Source organism: Arachis hypogaea, chromosome 14 (genome assembly GCF_003086295.3).
Source record: "Arachis hypogaea cultivar Tifrunner chromosome 14, arahy.Tifrunner.gnm2.J5K5, whole genome shotgun sequence".
Lineage (NCBI taxonomy): Eukaryota > Viridiplantae > Streptophyta > Magnoliopsida > Fabales > Fabaceae > Arachis > Arachis hypogaea.
Window position 1 is genome coordinate 53,119,834 of NC_092049.1, and position 6,829 is coordinate 53,126,662.

Genomic DNA, 6,829 nt, shown 5'->3' on the forward strand with positions numbered 1-6,829 from the left:
CTTGGCCGTGGCCCTAAGCACTTTGTTTTCCAGTATTACCACCGGATACATAAATGCCACAGACACATAATTGGGTGAACCTTTTCAGATTGTGACTCAGCTTTGCTAAAGTCCCCAATTAGAGGTGTCCAGGGTTCTTAAGCACACTCTTTTTTTTTTGCTTTGGACCTTGACTTTAACCGCTCAGTCTCAAGTTTTCACTTGACACCTACACGCCACAAGCACATGGTTAGGGACAACTTGGTTTAGCCGCTTAGACCAGGATTTTATTCCTTTAGGCCCTCCTATCCACTGATGCTCAAAGCCTTGGGATCCTTTTTATTTGCCCTTGCCTTTTGGTTTTAAGGGTTATTGGCTTTTTCTGCTTGCTTTTTCTTTTTCTTTCTATTTTTTTATTTTTTATTTTTTATTTTTTTTCGCCCCCTTTTTTTTTCTTTTTTTTTTCTGCAAGCTTTGTTCTTTGCTACTTTTTCTTGCTTCAAGAATCATTTTTATGATTTTTCAGATTATCAAATAACATGTCTCCTAGTCATCATTCTTTCAAGAGCCAACATATTTAACATTCTTAAACAACAACTTCAAAAGACATATGCACTGTTCAAGCATTCATTCAGAAAACAAGAAGCATTGTCACCACATCAATATAATTAAGCTAAGTTCAAGGATAAATTCGAAACTCATGTACTTCTTGTTCTTTTGAATTAAAACATTTTCATTTAAGAGAGGTGATGGATTCATAGGACATTCATAACTTTAAGACAAAGTTACTAACTACTAATGATCATGTAATGAAGACACAAACATAGATAAGCACATAACATAGAAAACGAAAAACAGAAGAAATAAGAACAAGGAATGAATCCACCTTAGTGATGGTGGCATTTCCTTCTTGAGGAACCAATGATGTCCTTGAGCTCTTCTATGTCTCTTCCTTGTCTTTGTTGCTCCTCCATCATTGCTTTTTGATCTTCTCTTATTTCATGAAGCATGATGGGGTGCTCTTGATGTTCCACCCTTAGTTGTCCCATATTGGAACTCAATTCTCCTAGGGAGGTGTTGATTTGCTCCCAATAGTTTTGTGGAGGAAAGTGCATTTGAGGCATCTCCGGGATCTCATGGTGATGAGCTTCATACACCTCTCGAGCTCCATGAATGGGCTCTCTTTCTTGCTCCATATTTTTCATAGTGATGGGCTTGTCCTCTTTAATGAGGATATCTCCCTCTATGTCAATCCAAGCTGAATTGCATAGGTGGCAAATGAGGTGAGGAAAGGCTAACCTTGCCATAGTGGAGGACTTGTCAGCCACCTTGTAGAGTTCTTGAGGTATAATCTCATGAACTTCCACCTCTTCTCCAATCATGATGCTATGGATCATGATGGCCCGGTCTATAGTAACTTCAGACCGGTTGCTAGTGGGAATGATTGAGCATTGAATGAACTCCAACCATCCTCTAGCTATAGGCTTGAGGTCCAATCTTCTTAGTTGAACCGGCTTGCCTTTGGAGTCAATCTTCCATTGAGCTCCTTCTACACATATGTCCATAAGGACTTGGTCCAACCTTTGATCAAAGTTGACTCTCCTTGTGTAGGGGCGTGCGTTCTCTTCCATGTTTGGCAAGTTGAACGCCAACCTCACATTCTCCGAACTAAAATCTAAGTATTTCCCCTGAACCATTGTAACATAGTTCTTTGGATCTGGGTTCTTACTTTGATCATGGTTCTTGGTGATCCATGCATTAGCATAGAACTCTTGAACCATTAGGATGCCGACTTGTTGGATGGGATTTGTTAGAACTTCCCAACCTCTTCTTTGAATTTCATGTCGGATCTCCGGATACTCATTTCTTTTGATTTTGAAAGGGACCTCAGGGATCACCTTCTTCTTGGCCACAACATCATAGAAGTGGTTTTGATGGTCTTTGGAGATGAACCTTTCCATCTCCCATGACTCGGATGTGGAAGCTTTTATCTTCCCTTTCCCCTTTCTAGAGGATTCTCCGGTCTTAGGTGCCATCAATGGTAATGGAAAAACCAAAAAGCTTATGCTTTTACCATACCAAACTTAGAATATTGCTCGTCCTCGAGCAATAAACAAAAGAATAGAAGAAGAAGAAGAAGAAATATGGAGAGGGAGAGGGAGTGATTCGGCCAAGAAGGGTGTAGAGGGGTGTGTTGTGTGAATTTGATGAAGAATTGAGGGCTTTATATAGGGAAGGGAGGGGGGGTTAAGGTTCGGCCATATGGGTGGGTTTGGGTGGGAAATTGGTTTTGAATTTTGAAGGTAGGTGGAGTTTATGAGGTAGGTTTATGGGGAAGAGTGGATGGATGTGAGTGGTGAAGAGGTGATGGGGAAGAGAGTTTGAGGTGATTGGTGAAGGGTTTTTGGGGAAGAGTGTTTATGGGGTTGTGTGAAAGAAAGTGGTGAGAAGAAGTGAGTGGAGGTAGGCGGAGATCCTGTGGGGTCCACAGATCCTGAGTGGATCCTGTGGGGTCCACAGATCCTGAGGTGTTCAAGGATTTACATCCCTGCACCCATTAGGCATGTAAAAATGCCTTTGCACCCAACTCTGGGAGTTCAGCGCCAGGTTGGTGGCCATTTTGGGCGTTCAACGCCCATTTGTGTGCCATTTCTGGCGTTGAACGCCAGAACCATGCCTGTTCTGGCGTTCAGCGCCCAGAAGCTGCCCATTTTGGGCGTTCAATGCCAGAACCATGCTCTGTTCTAGCGCTGAACGCCAGACAGATGCTCCTCCAGGGTGTGATTTTTCTTCTGCAGTTTTTGATTCCGTTTTCAATTTTTATATTTATTTTATGACTCCACATGATCATGAACCTACAAAGACATATAACTAAGGAAAATATAGTTAGATAAATAAAAATTGGGTTGCCTCCCAACAAGCGCTTCTTTAATGTCAATAGCTTGACAGTGGGCTCTCATGGAGCCTCACAGATGTGCAGAGCTTTGTTGAGACTCTCCAACACCAAACTTAGAGTTTGGATATGGGAGTTCAACACCAAACTTAGAGTTTGGTTGTGGCCTCCCAACACCAAACATAGAGTTTGACTGTGGGGGCTCTGGTTGACTCTGCTTTGAGAGAAGCTTTTTCTGCTTCCTCTCCATGGTTGCAGAGGGAGATCCTTGAGTTTTAAACACAAGGGAGTCCACATTCCATTGAAGGACTATTTCACCTCTGTCAACATCAATCACAGCTCTTGCTGTGGCCAGGAAAGGTCTTCCTAGGATAATGGATTCATCCTCATCCTTTCCAGTATCCAGGACTATGAAATCAGCAGGGATGTAAAGGCCTTCAACCTTTACTAACACGTCCTCTACTTGTCCGTAAGCCTGTTTTCTTGAACTGTCTGCCATCTCTAATGAGATTTTAGCAACTTGCACCCCATAGATTCCCAATTTCTCTATTACAGAGAGGGGCATGAGGTTTATTCCTGAACCAAGGTCACACAGAGCCTTAAAGATCATAGTGCCTATGGTACAGGGTATTATGAACTTTCCAGGATCCTGTCTCTTCTGAGGCAATGTCAGTTGATCCAGATCACTCAGTTCATTGATGAACAAGGGAGGTTCAACTTCCCAAGTATCAATGCCAAATAATTTGGCATTCAGCTTCATGATTGCACCAAGAAACTTGGCAGTTTGCTCTTCAGTAACATCCTCATTTTCTTCAGAAGAGGAATACTCATCAGAGCTCATGAAGGGCATAAGGAGGTTCAATGGAATCTCTATGGTCTCTAGATGAGCCTCAGAGTCCTTTGGTTCCTCAGAGGGAAGCTCTTTATTGACCACTGGACATCCCAGGAGGTCTTCCTCCTTGGGATTCACGTCCTCCTCTCCCTCATTGGGTTCGGCCATTTTGCTTATGTCAATGGCCTTGCACTCTCCTTTTGGATTCTCTTCTGTATTGCTTGGGAGAGTACTGGGAGGGATTTCAGTGATCCGTTTACTCAGCTAGCCCACTTGTGCTTCCAAATTTCTAATGGAAGATCTTGTTTCATTCATGAAACTTACAGTGGCCTTGGACAGATCAGAGACTAAGTTTGCTAAATTAGAAGTATTTTGTTCAGAGTTCTCTGTCTGTTGCTGAGTGGATGATGAAAAAGGTTTATTATTGTTAAACCTGTTTCTTCCACCATTGTTAAAGCCTTGTTGAGGCTTTTGATCCTTCCATGAGAAATTTGGATGATTTCTCCATTATGAGTTATAGGTGTTTCCATAAGGTTCACCTAAGTAATTCACCTCTGCTATTGCAGGGTTCTCAGGATCACAAGCTTCTTCTTCATAAGAAGCCTCTTGAGTACTGTTGGATGCAGCTTGCATTCCATGCAGACTCTGAGAGATCATATTGACTTGCTGAGTCAATATTTTATTCTGAGCCAATATGGCATTCAGAGTATCAACTTCAAGAACTCCCTTCTTCTTAGGCATCCCATTACTCACAGGATTCCTTTCAGAAGTGTACATGAACTGGTTATTAGCAACCATGTCAATGAGTTCTTGAGCTTCTGCAGGCATTTTCTTTAGGTGAATGGATCCACCTGCAGAAGTGTCCAGTGACATATTTGATAGCTCAGATAAACCATCATAGAATATATCCAGGATGGTCCATTCTGAAAGCATGTCAGAAGGACACTTTTTGGTCAACTGTTTGTATCTTTCCCAAGCTTCATAGAGGGATTCACCTTCTTTCTATCTGAAGGTTTGAACATCAGCTCTAAGCTTGCTCAGCTTTTGAGGAGGAAAGTACTTGGCTAAGAAAGCCGTGACCAGCTTATCCCAAGAGTTCAGGCTGTCTTTGGGTTGAGAATCCAACCCTAATCTAGCTCTGTCTCTTACAGCAAAAGGGAAAAGCATGAGCCTGTAGACTTCAGGATCTACTCCATTAGTCTTAACAGTATCACATATCTGCAAGAATTCAGTTAAGAACTGAAAAGGATCTTCAGATGGAAGTCCATGAAACTTGCAGTTCTGCTGCATCAGAGAAACTAATTGAGGTTTCAGCTCAAAGTTGTTTGCTCCAATGGCAGGAATGGAGATGCTTCTTCCATGTAAATTGGAATTAGGTGCAGTAAAGTCACCAAGCATCCTCCTTGCATTATTATTATTTTTGGCTGCCATCTCCTTCTCCTGTTCGAAAATTTCTGAAAAGTTATCTCTGGATTGTTGTATTTTAGCTTCTCTTAATTTTTTCTTCAGAGTCCTTTCAGGTTCTGGATTTGCTTCCACAAGAATGTTCTTATCCTTGCTCCTGCTCATATGACAAAGAAGAAGGCACAGAAAAATAATAATAATAGTAGAGATCCTTTATACCACAGTATAGGGATCCCTGTGTGAGTAGAAGAAGAGGGGGAGACAAAGAATGTAATATAATGGAAGAAACACAACTGTGAGGAGGCTAGATATGTGAGATGAGATGTTAGGATATGAATAAATAAATAGAATAAGATGGGAGAGGGAGAATTTTCGAAAATAATTTTTGAAAAAGGGTTAGTGATTTTCGAAAATGGTTTTTGAAAAATGTTAGTATTTTTTTTCGAAAATTTTTAAAATCAAAAATAAAAATAAGGATAATTAGTTAATTAAAAAGAAATTTTTGAAAAAGAGGGAAGGTATTTTCGAAAATTAGAGAGAGAGAGTTAGTTAGGTGGTTTTGAAAAAGTTAAGAAACAAACAAAAAGTTAGTTAGTCAGTTGAAACAAATTTTGAAAAGGTAAGAAGTTAGGAAGTTAGAAAAGATATTTTGAAAAGATATTTTTGAAAAGATATGATTGAAATTAGTTTTGAAAAAGATTTGATTTTTAAAATCACAATTAATGACTTGATTCACAAAAAATCACAAGATATGATTCTAGAACTTAAAGTTTGAATCTTTCTTAACAAGTAAGTAACAAACTTCAAATTTTTGAATCAAAACATTAATTGAGTATGTTATTTTCGAAAATTTGATATAAAAATAAGAAAAAGATTTTTGAAAAATATTTTTGGAATTTTCGAAAATAACTAAGAATTTTGAAAAAGATTTGATTTTTGAAAAAGATTTTGAAAAAGATAAGATTTTCAAATTGAAAATTTGATTTGACTCATAAGAAACAACTTGAATTAAAAACTTTTTGAAAAAGTCAACTCAAATTTTCGAATTTGATGAGAGAAAAATGGAAAGATATTTTTTTGATTTTTTTGAATTTTTATGAAAACATGAAAATTATGCAATGCATGAAATTTTTAGATCAAAACAATGAATGCATGCAAGAATGTTATGAATGTCAAGATGAACACCAAGAACACTATGAAGATCATGATGAACATCAAGAACATATTTTTGAAAAATTTTTAATGCAAATAAAATATGCAAGACACCAAACTTAAAATTCTTTAATGCTTAGACACTAAGAATTCAAGAATGCATATGATAAACATGAAAAGACACAAAAAAAAAAAAAATAATCAAGATCAAACAAGAAGACTTACCAAGAACAACTTGAAGATCATGAAGAACACTATGAATGCATGATATTTTCGAAAAAAATGCAAGATGCATATGCAAGTGACACCAAACTTATGATATGACTCAAGACTCAAATAAGAAACAGAAAAATATTTTTGATTTTTTATGATTTTCTAATTTTTTTGGTATTTTTCGAAAATTATATGAAAAAGAAAAAATAAGGATTCCAAAATTTTTAACATGAATTCCAGGAATCTTGCATTCTTAGTCTAAAGCTTCAGTCCAGGAATTAGACATGGCTCACTAGCCAGCCAAGCTTTTAAAGAAAGCTCCAGTCCAAAACACTAGACATGGCCAATGGCCAGCC

General features: G+C 38.4%; 1 non-coding gene across 1 annotated transcript; it reads left to right on the forward strand.

Annotated features, from left to right (window-relative positions):
- Positions 1 to 4,631: 4,631 nt before the first annotated feature.
- LOC112746150 (small nucleolar RNA R71) lies at positions 4,632 to 4,739 on the forward strand. Its single transcript, XR_003174046.1, has one exon. It is a non-coding gene; the product is annotated as a small nucleolar RNA R71 (small nucleolar RNA).
- Positions 4,740 to 6,829: the final 2,090 nt, after the last annotated feature.